Genomic DNA, 12,817 nt, shown 5'->3' on the forward strand with positions numbered 1-12,817 from the left:
CCCAGAAGTGAACTTTGTGCATTTCTGTGCCTTTCAACTGAGCCTGAGAGGGGGGAGAGGAAAAAAAAGCCAGACAAACTTCTCAGAGCGTTTGTTCAAGGACACACATACACACTCCTCTGCATCCTGCTTGCAGCAAGAGCAGAGGAAGCAACTTGGTTTCTTTTTAGCCAGTTTTCAGCTCCTTTTCTCTGGAGGGAGATGGAGAGTTGAACTTTGTTTTCCTGGGACTTCGGGGGTTTTTTTTCCCTTCTTCTCTTCTTGACTCTTTCAACATCAGAGCACATTGGGAGAATTTTCTCCCGAGGTGGGGGCCCTGAATGTGGGCCCATGAGCCAGCTGCAAGGAGGAGGAGAGAGACTACACCTACGGAAGTGTTGGGGTTCCTCCCCCCTGCCATGAGGTCATGGGAGAGGGGACCCTGGGGTAGAGGCATGGCCTGGGCACGGGGTCTCCCTGCTCCCTGCTCACATGTGCCCTAATCCTGTTCAGCACTGCTTATTTTGTGTTGCCCTGTGCCAGGAGGGCCCTGGTTGTGCCGTGATTGCTCAGTTCTTTGGCAGTGCCCCGCCCATGTGGCTGGAGAAGAAAGAGCTCTGAAACTTCTCTCAAGAATCGCTCCCTGTTTCTTTGCACGGGCCTCGCTGTCTATGGATGTTTCAGGAGACCCCACCGAAACACGGAAGGACTCTCAAATTATCCCAGCTTTCTCTGCACAGCGAGAGGTTTTAATATTTAGCATTGTTATCCTTTTCCTGTGTGTTTGTTAAAAAAATAGGTTTTATCTCTTTCACTTTCTTCCCAGGAAAGTTCTTTTTTCCAAAAACCTGGTGGGGGAGGGCTGGGTGTAACCTGCCTTCTATCAGAGGATATTTTCCTCCACATTTGTCCAAACCGGCACAGCCTGTCCTTTCCCTGGGTGTCTGTTGCAGATGGAAGCTGCTGGTGCCATTGTCAGCTTGAAGCCCTCTTTTGATGCAAGCAGATGTTGCCAGGTGTGTTCAGCAGCTGTTGCTCAATGCTTATGCCAAGCTCTTGTGTTCCTCATGGAACCAAGGAGCCATTGTGACACTGCAGGGGCTGATGGCATCAAGGAGGCAATTGTGACAGTACAGAACCTCCTAGAAACAAGGCTCCATTGTGACACCGTGGGGAATCATGGAATCAAGGAGCCCATTGTGACACGGCTGCATGGAACCAATGGTCCATGGTTACACGGCGGATTCAAGAAGAGCACGGTGACACCACGCAACATCACGGAACCATAGGTCCATTGTGACACAGCGGGGCCTCATGGAAACAAGGGGACCATTGTGGCAAAGCAGGGCCTAATGGAAGCCTGGAGAGCATTGTGACATTGTGGGGAATCATGGAAACATGGAGAGCATTGTGACACTAAGGAAACTCCTGGAACCAAGATGACCACTGGCACATAATGGAACCTCATGGAAGCAAGCATCCATGATGACTTTGGAGGGCCTCAGGGACCACAGGACCCATTGTGACACAGCAGGACCTGGTGGAACCAAGGAGCCTTTGTGATACTCCAGATCCACATGGAAGCCAGGGTGCACTGAGACACAGTGGGGCCTTGTTGGAACCAAAGACACCTCTGCAAAAAGCAGGCTAGCTCATAGAAGCAAGGAGTCCATTGTTACAACGTAAAAGCTATGCAACCAAGGGACCATTGTGACACTGCGGGGCCTCATGGAACCAATTGTCCATGATGACAGTGCGGATCAAAGGAGACCATGGTGACACTGCGGAACCTGATGGAACCAAGGAGCCATTGTGACACAGTGGGGCCTCATGGAATCAAGGAGACCATTGTGACCCAGGTGTTGCATGGGAAGGCAAGGAGCCATTGTGACACTTTGGGCTTCTTCCCTTGAGCTCTGCAGCTGGCTGTCCCAGCCCAGCGCACCATGTGCCACCTGCTCTCCTCAGGGCTCTGCCTGCACACAGCCCCAGGAGAAGTTTTCCTGTTTGCAAGGAAAGAATGGAAAAGCCGGAGCAGGTTTCCTAAACAACAAACCCCACTCAGGAGCCACATGCTCAGTACAGGCTGCCTGGAACGATGTCCCCTTTCTACAAGGGTCAGTGTGAGCAGGAATGAATGATCTCTGGGAGCAGAATTCTCGGAGTCTTTCCACTGAATTCTCTGTCCCTGTGTCTTGGGGTGACTTTATCATGTGTATCCCCCTATTGTTGCTCTATGCCCAGAAGTGAACTTTGTGCATTTCTGTGCCTTTCAACTGAGCCTGAGAGGGGGGAGAGGAAAAAAAAGCCAGACAAACTTCTCAGAGCGTTTGTTCAAGGACACACATACACACTCCTCTGCATCCTGCTTGCAGCAAGAGCAGAGGAAGCAACTTTGTTTCTTTTTAGCCAGTTTTCAGCTCCTTTTCTCTGGAGGGAGATGGAGAGTTGAACTTTGTTTTCCTGGGACTTCGGGGGTTTTTTTTCCCTTCTTCTCTTCTTGACTCTTTCAACATCAGAGCACATTGGGAGAATTTTCTCCCGAGGTGGGGGCCCTGAATGTGGGCCCATGAGCCAGCTGCAAGGAGGAGGAGAGAGACTACACCTACGGAAGTGTTGGGGTTCCTCCCCCCTGCCATGAGGTCATGGGAGAGGGGACCCTGGGGTAGAGGCATGGCCTGGGCACGGGGTCTCCCTGCTCCCTGCTCACATGTGCCCTAATCCTGTTCAGCACTGCTTATTTTGTGTTGCCCTGTGCCAGGAGGGCCCTGGTTGTGCCGTGATTGCTCAGTTCTTTGGCAGTGCCCCGCCCATGTGGCTGGAGAAGAAAGAGCTCTGAAACTTCTCTCAAGAATCGCTCCCTGTTTCTTTGCACGGGCCTCGCTGTCTATGGATGTTTCAGGAGACCCCACCGAAACACGGAAGGACTCTCAAATTATCCCAGCTTTCTCTGCACAGCGAGAGGTTTTAATATTTAGCATTGTTATCCTTTTCCTGTGTGTTTGTTAAAAAAATAGGTTTTATCTCTTTCACTTTCTTCCCAGGAAAGTTCTTTTTTCCAAAAACCTGGTGGGGGAGGGCTGGGTGTAACCTGCCTTCTATCAGAGGATATTTTCCTCCACATTTGTCCAAACCGGCACAGCCTGTCCTTTCCCTGGGTGTCTGTTGCAGATGGAAGCTGCTGGTGCCATTGTCAGCTTGAAGCCCTCTTTTGATGCAAGCAGATGTTGCCAGGTGTGTTCAGCAGCTGTTGCTCAATGCTTATGCCAAGCTCTTGTGTTCCTCATGGAACCAAGGAGCCATTGTGACACTGCAGGGGCTGATGGCATCAAGGAGGCAATTGTGACAGTACAGAACCTCCTAGAAACAAGGCTCCATTGTGACACCGTGGGGAATCATGGAATCAAGGAGCCCATTGTGACACGGCTGCATGGAACCAATGGTCCATGGTTACACGGCGGATTCAAGAAGAGCACGGTGACACCACGCAACATCACGGAACCATAGGTCCATTGTGACACAGCGGGGCCTCATGGAAACAAGGGGACCATTGTGGCAAAGCAGGGCCTAATGGAAGCCTGGAGAGCATTGTGACATTGTGGGGAATCATGGAAACATGGAGAGCATTGTGACACTAAGGAAACTCCTGGAACCAAGATGACCACTGGCACATAATGGAACCTCATGGAAGCAAGCATCCATGATGACTTTGGAGGGCCTCAGGGACCACAGGACCCATTGTGACACAGCAGGACCTGGTGGAACCAAGGAGCCTTTGTGATACTCCAGATCCACATGGAAGCCAGGGTGCACTGAGACACAGTGGGGCCTTGTTGGAACCAAAGACACCTCTGCAAAAAGCAGGCTAGCTCATAGAAGCAAGGAGTCCATTGTTACAACGTAAAAGCTATGCAACCAAGGGACCATTGTGACACTGCGGGGCCTCATGGAACCAATTGTCCATGATGACAGTGCGGATCAAAGGAGACCATGGTGACACTGCGGAACCTGATGGAACCAAGGAGCCATTGTGACACAGTGGGGCCTCATGGAATCAAGGAGACCATTGTGACCCAGGTGTTGCATGGGAAGGCAAGGAGCCATTGTGACACTTTGGGCTTCTTCCCTTGAGCTCTGCAGCTGGCTGTCCCAGCCCAGCGCACCATGTGCCACCTGCTCTCCTCAGGGCTCTGCCTGCACACAGCCCCAGGAGAAGTTTTCCTGTTTGCAAGGAAAGAATGGAAAAGCCGGAGCAGGTTTCCTAAACAACAAACCCCACTCAGGAGCCACATGCTCAGTACAGGCTGCCTGGAACGATGTCCCCTTTCTACAAGGGTCAGTGTGAGCAGGAATGAATGATCTCTGGGAGCAGAATTCTCGGAGTCTTTCCACTGAATTCTCTGTCCCTGTGTCTTGGGGTGACTTTATCATGTGTATCCCCCTATTGTTGCTCTATGCCCAGAAGTGAACTTTGTGCATTTCTGTGCCTTTCAACTGAGCCTGAGAGGGGGGAGAGGAAAAAAAAGCCAGACAAACTTCTCAGAGCGTTTGTTCAAGGACACACATACACACTCCTCTGCATCCTGCTTGCAGCAAGAGCAGAGGAAGCAACTTTGTTTCTTTTTAGCCAGTTTTCAGCTCCTTTTCTCTGGAGGGAGATGGAGAGTTGAACTTTGTTTTCCTGGGACTTCGGGGGTTTTTTTTCCCTTCTTCTCTTCTTGACTCTTTCAACATCAGAGCACATTGGGAGAATTTTCTCCCGAGGTGGGGGCCCTGAATGTGGGCCCATGAGCCAGCTGCAAGGAGGAGGAGAGAGACTACACCTACGGAAGTGTTGGGGTTCCTCCCCCCTGCCATGAGGTCATGGGAGAGGGGACCCTGGGGTAGAGGCATGGCCTGGGCACGGGGTCTCCCTGCTCCCTGCTCACATGTGCCCTAATCCTGTTCAGCACTGCTTATTTTGTGTTGCCCTGTGCCAGGAGGGCCCTGGTTGTGCCGTGATTGCTCAGTTCTTTGGCAGTGCCCCGCCCATGTGGCTGGAGAAGAAAGAGCTCTGAAACTTCTCTCAAGAATCGCTCCCTGTTTCTTTGCACGGGCCTCGCTGTCTATGGATGTTTCAGGAGACCCCACCGAAACACGGAAGGACTCTCAAATTATCCCAGCTTTCTCTGCACAGCGAGAGGTTTTAATATTTAGCATTGTTATCCTTTTCCTGTGTGTTTGTTAAAAAAATAGGTTTTATCTCTTTCACTTTCTTCCCAGGAAAGTTCTTTTTTCCAAAAACCTGGTGGGGGAGGGCTGGGTGTAACCTGCCTTCTATCAGAGGATATTTTCCTCCACATTTGTCCAAACCGGCACAGCCTGTCCTTTCCTGGGTCTCTGTTGCAGATGGAAGCTGCTGGTGCCATTGTCAGCTTGAAGCACTCTTTTGATGCAAGCAGATGTTGCCAGGTGTGTTCAGCAGCTGTTGCTCAATGCTTATGCCAAGCTATTGTGTTCCTCATGGAACCAAGGAGCCATTGTGACACTGCAGGGGCTGATGGCATCAATGAGGCAATTGTGACAGTACAGAACCTCCTAGAAACAAGGCTCCATTGTGACACCGTGGGGAATCATGGAATCAAGGAGCCCATTGTGACACGGCTGCATGGAACCAATGGTCCATGGTTACACGGCGGATTCAAGAAGAGCACGGTGACACCACGCAACATCATGGAACCGTACGTCCATTGTGACACAGCGGGGCCTCATGGAAACAAGGGGACCATTGTGGCAAAGCAGGGCCTAATGGAAGCCTGGAGAGCATTGTGACATTGTGGGGAATCATGGAAACATGGAGAGCATTGTGACACTAAGGAAACTCCTGGAACCAAGATGACCACTGGCACATAATGGAACCTCATGGAAGCAAGCATCCATGATGACTTTGGAGGGCCTCAGGGACCACAGGACCCATTGTGACACAGCAGGACCTGGTGGAACCAAGGAGCCTTTGTGATACTCCAGATCCACATGGAAGCCAGGGTGCACTGAGACACAGTGGGGCCTTGTTGGAACCAAAGACACCTCTGCAAAAAGCAGGCTAGCTCATAGAAGCAAGGAGTCCATTGTTACAACGTAAAAGCTATGCAACCAAGGGACCATTGTGACACTGCGGGGCCTCATGGAACCAATTGTCCATGATGACAGTGCGGATCAAAGGAGACCATGGTGACACTGCGGAACCTGATGGAACCAAGGAGCCATTGTGACACAGTGGGGCCTCATGGAATCAAGGAGACCATTGTGACCCAGGTGTTGCATGGGAAGGCAAGGAGCCATTGTGACACTTTGGGCTTCTTCCCTTGAGCTCTGCAGCTGGCTGTCCCAGCCCAGCGCACCATGTGCCACCTGCTCTCCTCAGGGCTCTGCCTGCACACAGCCCCAGGAGAAGTTTTCCCGTTTGCGAGGAAAGAATGGAAAAGCCGGAGCAGGTTTCCTAAACAACAAACCCCACTCAGGAGCCACATGCTCAGTACAGGCTGCCGGGAACGATGTCCCCTTTCTACAAGGGTCAGTGTGAGCAGGAATGAATGATCTCTGGGAGCAGAATTCTCGGAGTCTTTCCACTGAATTCTCTGTCCCTGTGTCTTGGGGTGACTTTATCATGTGTATCCCCTATTGCTGCTCTATGCCCAGAAGTGAACTTTGTGCATTTCTGTGCCTTTCAACTGAGCCTGAGAGGGGGGAGAGGAAAAAAAACCGGACAAACTTCTCAGAGCGTTTGTTCAAGGACACACATACACACTCCTCTGCATCCTGCTTGCAGCAAGAGCAGAGGGAAGCAACTTTGTTTCTTTTTAGCCAGTTTTCAGCTCCTTTTCTCTGGGGGGAGATGGAGAGTTGAACTTTGTTTTCCTGGGACTTCGGGGGTTTTTTTCCCTTCTTCTCTTCTTGACTCTTTCAACATCAGAGCACATTGGGAGAATTTTCTCCCGAGGTGGGGGCCCTGAATGTGGGCCCATGAGCCAGCTGCAAGGAGGAGGAGAGAGACTACACCTACGGAAGTGTTGGGGTTCCTCCCTCCTGCCATGCGGTCATGGGAGAGGGGACCCTGGGGTAGAGGCATGGCCTGGGCACGGGGGGTCTCCCTGCTCCCTGCTCACATGTGCCCTAACCCTGTTCAGCACTGCTTATTTTGTGTTGCCCTGTGTGAGGAGGGCCCTGGTTGTGCCGTGATTGCTCAGTTCTTTGGCAGTGCCCCGCCCATGTGGCTGGAGAAGAAAGAGCTCTGAAACTTCTCTCAAGAATCGCTCCCTGTTTCTTTGCACGGGCCTCGCTGTCTATGGATGTTTCAGGAGACCCCACCGAAACACAGAAGGACTCTCAAATTATCCCAGCTTTCTCTGCACAGCGAGAGCTTTTAATATTTAGCATTGTTATCCTTTTCCTGTGTGTTTGTTAAAAAAATAGTTTTTATCTCTTTCACTTTCTTCCCAGGAAAATTCTTTTTTCCAAAAACCTGGTGGGGGAGGGCTGGGTGTAACCTGCCTTCTATCAGAGGATATTTTCCTCCACATTTGTCCAAACCGGCACAGCCTGTCCTTTCCCTGGGTGTCTGTTGCAGATGGAAGCTGCTGGTGCCATTGTCAGCTTGAAGCCCTCTTTTGATGCAAGCAGATGTTGCCAGGTGTGTTCAGCAGCTGTTGCTCAATGCTTATGCCAAGCTCTTGTGTTCCTCATGGAACCAAGGAGCCATTGTGACACTGCAGGGGCTGATGGCATCAAGGAGGCAATTGTGACAGTACAGAACCTCCTAGAAACAAGGCTCCATTGTGACACCGTGGGGAATCATGGAATCAAGGAGCCCATTGTGACACGGCTGCATGGAACCAATGGTCCATGGTTACACGGCGGATTCAAGAAGAGCACGGTGACACCACGCAACATCACGGAACCATAGGTCCATTGTGACACAGCGGGGCCTCATGGAAACAAGGGGACCATTGTGGCAAAGCAGGGCCTAATGGAAGCCTGGAGAGCATTGTGACATTGTGGGGAATCATGGAAACATGGAGAGCATTGTGACACTAAGGAAACTCCTGGAACCAAGATGACCACTGGCACATAATGGAACCTCATGGAAGCAAGCATCCATGATGACTTTGGAGGGCCTCAGGGACCACAGGACCCATTGTGACACAGCAGGACCTGGTGGAACCAAGGAGCCTTTGTGATACTCCAGATCCACATGGAAGCCAGGGTGCACTGAGACACAGTGGGGCCTTGTTGGAACCAAAGACACCTCTGCAAAAAGCAGGCTAGCTCATAGAAGCAAGGAGTCCATTGTTACAACGTAAAAGCTATGCAACCAAGGGACCATTGTGACACTGCGGGGCCTCATGGAACCAATTGTCCATGATGACAGTGCGGATCAAAGGAGACCATGGTGACACTGCGGAACCTGATGGAACCAAGGAGCCATTGTGACACAGTGGGGCCTCATGGAATCAAGGAGACCATTGTGACCCAGGTGTTGCATGGGAAGGCAAGGAGCCATTGTGACACTTTGGGCTTCTTCCCTTGAGCTCTGCAGCTGGCTGTCCCAGCCCAGCGCACCATGTGCCACCTGCTCTCCTCAGGGCTCTGCCTGCACACAGCCCCAGGAGAAGTTTTCCTGTTTGCAAGGAAAGAATGGAAAAGCCGGAGCAGGTTTCCTAAACAACAAACCCCACTCAGGAGCCACATGCTCAGTACAGGCTGCCGGGAACGATGTCCCCTTTCTACAAGGGTCAGTGTGAGCAGGAATGAATGATCTCTGGGAGCAGAATTCTCGGAGTCTTTCCACTGAATTCTCTGTCCCTGTGTCTTGGGGTGACTTTATCATGTGTATCCCCCTATTGTTGCTCTATGCCCAGAAGTGAACTTTGTGCATTTCTGTGCCTTTCAACTGAGCCTGAGAGGGGGGAGAGGAAAAAAAAGCCAGACAAACTTCTCAGAGCGTTTGTTCAAGGACACACATACACACTCCTCTGCATCCTGCTTGCAGCAAGAGCAGAGGAAGCAACTTTGTTTCTTTTTAGCCAGTTTTCAGCTCCTTTTCTCTGGAGGGAGATGGAGAGTTGAACTTTGTTTTCCTGGGACTTCGGGGGTTTTTTTTCCCTTCTTCTCTTCTTGACTCTTTCAACATCAGAGCACATTGGGAGAATTTTCTCCCGAGGTGGGGGCCCTGAATGTGGGCCCATGAGCCAGCTGCAAGGAGGAGGAGAGAGACTACACCTACGGAAGTGTTGGGGTTCCTCCCCCCTGCCATGAGGTCATGGGAGAGGGGACCCTGGGGTAGAGGCATGGCCTGGGCACGGGGTCTCCCTGCTCCCTGCTCACATGTGCCCTAATCCTGTTCAGCACTGCTTATTTTGTGTTGCCCTGTGCCAGGAGGGCCCTGGTTGTGCCGTGATTGCTCAGTTCTTTGGCAGTGCCCCGCCCATGTGGCTGGAGAAGAAAGAGCTCTGAAACTTCTCTCAAGAATCGCTCCCTGTTTCTTTGCACGGGCCTCGCTGTCTATGGATGTTTCAGGAGACCCCACCGAAACACGGAAGGACTCTCAAATTATCCCAGCTTTCTCTGCACAGCGAGAGGTTTTAATATTTAGCATTGTTATCCTTTTCCTGTGTGTTTGTTAAAAAAATAGGTTTTATCTCTTTCACTTTCTTCCCAGGAAAGTTCTTTTTTCCAAAAACCTGGTGGGGGAGGGCTGGGTGTAACCTGCCTTCTATCAGAGGATATTTTCCTCCACATTTGTCCAAACCGGCACAGCCTGTCCTTTCCTGGGTCTCTGTTGCAGATGGAAGCTGCTGGTGCCATTGTCAGCTTGAAGCACTCTTTTGATGCAAGCAGATGTTGCCAGGTGTGTTCAGCAGCTGTTGCTCAATGCTTATGCCAAGCTATTGTGTTCCTCATGGAACCAAGGAGCCATTGTGACACTGCAGGGGCTGATGGCATCAATGAGGCAATTGTGACAGTACAGAACCTCCTAGAAACAAGGCTCCATTGTGACACCGTGGGGAATCATGGAATCAAGGAGCCCATTGTGACACGGCTGCATGGAACCAATGGTCCATGGTTACACGGCGGATTCAAGAAGAGCACGGTGACACCACGCAACATCATGGAACCGTACGTCCATTGTGACACAGCAAGGCCGCATGGAAACAAGGGGACCATTGTGGCAAAGCAGGGCCTAATGGAAGCCTGGAGAGCATTGTGACATTGTGGGGAATCATGGAAACATGGAGAGCATTGTGACACTAAGGAAACTCCTGGAACCAAGATGACCACTGGCACATAATGGAACCTCATGGAAGCAAGCATCCATGATGACTTTGGAGGGCCTCAGGGACCACAGGACCCATTGTGACACAGCAGGACCTGGTGGAACCAAGGAGCCTTTGTGATACTCCAGATCCACATGGAAGCCAGGGTGCACTGAGACACAGTGGGGCCTTGTTGGAACCAAAGACACCTCTGCAAAAAGCAGGCTAGCTCATAGAAGCAAGGAGTCCATTGTTACAACGTAAAAGCTATGCAACCAAGGGACCATTGTGACACTGCGGGGCCTCATGGAACCAATTGTCCATGATGACAGTGCGGATCAAAGGAGACCATGGTGACACTGCGGAACCTGATGGAACCAAGGAGCCATTGTGACACAGTGGGGCCTCATGGAATCAAGGAGACCATTGTGACCCAGGTGTTGCATGGGAAGGCAAGGAGCCATTGTGACACTTTGGGCTTCTTCCCTTGAGCTCTGCAGCTGGCTGTCCCAGCCCAGCGCACCATGTGCCACCTGCTCTCCTCAGGGCTCTGCCTGCACACAGCCCCAGGAGAAGTTTTCCCGTTTGCGAGGAAAGAATGGAAAAGCCGGAGCAGGTTTCCTAAACAACAAACCCCACTCAGGAGCCACATGCTCAGTACAGGCTGCCGGGAACGATGTCCCCTTTCTACAAGGGTCAGTGTGAGCAGGAATGAATGATCTCTGGGAGCAGAATTCTCGGAGTCTTTCCACTGAATTCTCTCTCCCTGTGTCTTGGGGTGACTTTATCATGTGTATCCCCTATTGCTGCTCTATGCCCAGAAGTGAACTTTGTGCATTTCTGTGCCTTTCAACTGAGCCTGAGAGGGGGGAGAGGAAAAAAAACCGGACAAACTTCTCAGAGCGTTTGTTCAAGGACACACATACACACTCCTCTGCATCCTGCTTGCAGCAAGAGCAGAGGGAAGCAACTTTGTTTCTTTTTAGCCAGTTTTCAGCTCCTTTTCTCTGGGGGGAGATGGAGAGTTGAACTTTGTTTTCCTGGGACTTCGGGGGTTTTTTTTCCCTTCTTCTCTTCTTGACTCTTTCAACATCAGAGCACATTGGGAGAATTTTCTCCCGAGGTGGGGGCCCTGAATGTGGGCCCATGAGCCAGCTGCAAGGAGGAGGAGAGAGACTACACCTACGGAAGTGTTGGGGTTCCTCCCTCCTGCCATGCGGTCATGGGAGAGGGGACCCTGGGGTAGAGGCATGGCCTGGGCACGGGGTCTCCCTGCTCCCTGCTCACATGTGCCCTAACCCTGTTCAGCACTGCTTATTTTGTGTTGCCCTGTGTGAGGAGGGCCCTGGTTGTGCCGTGATTGCTCAGTTCTTTGGCAGTGCCCCGCCCATGTGGCTGGAGAAGAAAGAGCTCTGCAACTTCTCTCAAGAATCGCTCCCTGTTTCTTTGCACGGGCCTCGCTGTCTATGGATGTTTCAGGAGACCCCACCGAAACACAGAAGGACTCTCAAATTATCCCAGCTTTCTCTGCACAGCGAGAGCTTTTAATATTTAGCATTGTTATCCTTTTCCTGTGTGTTTGTTAAAAAAATAGTTTTTATCTCTTTCACTTTCTTCCCAGGAAAGTTCTTTTTTCCAAAAACCTGGTGGGGGAGGGCTGGGTGTAACCTGCCTTCTATCAGAGGATATTTTCCTCCACATTTGTCCAAACCGGCACAGCCTGTCCTTTCCCTGGGTGTCTGTTGCAGATGGAAGCTGCTGGTGCCATTGTCAGCTTGAAGCCCTCTTTTGATGCAAGCAGATGTTGCCAGGTGTGTTCAGCAGCTGTTGCTCAATGCTTATGCCAAGCTCTTGTGTTCCTCATGGAACCAAGGAGCCATTGTGACACTGCAGGGGCTGATGGCATCAAGGAGGCAATTGTGACAGTACAGAACCTCCTAGAAACAAGGCTCCATTGTGACACCGTGGGGAATCATGGAATCAAGGAGCCCATTGTGACACGGCTGCATGGAACCAATGGTCCATGGTTACACGGCGGATTCAAGAAGAGCACGGTGACACCACGCAACATCACGGAACCATAGGTCCATTGTGACACAGCGGGGCCTCATGGAAACAAGGGGACCATTGTGGCAAAGCAGGGCCTAATGGAAGCCTGGAGAGCATTGTGACATTGTGGGGAATCATGGAAACATGGAGAGCATTGTGACACTAAGGAAACTCCTGGAACCAAGATGACCACTGGCACATAATGGAACCTCATGGAAGCAAGCATCCATGATGACTTTGGAGGGCCTCAGGGACCACAGGACCCATTGTGACACAGCAGGACCTGGTGGAACCAAGGAGCCTTTGTGATACTCCACATCCACATGGAAGCCAGGGTGCACTGAGACACAGTGGGGCCTTGTTGGAACCAAAGACACCTCTGCAAAAAGCAGGCTAGCTCATAGAAGCAAGGAGTCCATTGTTACAACGTAAAAGCTATGCAACCAAGGGACCATTGTGACACTGCGGGGCCTCATGGAACCAATTGTCCATGATGA

Source organism: Aphelocoma coerulescens, unplaced genomic scaffold, assembly GCF_041296385.1.
Source record: "Aphelocoma coerulescens isolate FSJ_1873_10779 unplaced genomic scaffold, UR_Acoe_1.0 HiC_scaffold_58, whole genome shotgun sequence".
NCBI classification, from domain to species: Eukaryota; Metazoa; Chordata; class Aves; order Passeriformes; family Corvidae; genus Aphelocoma; species Aphelocoma coerulescens.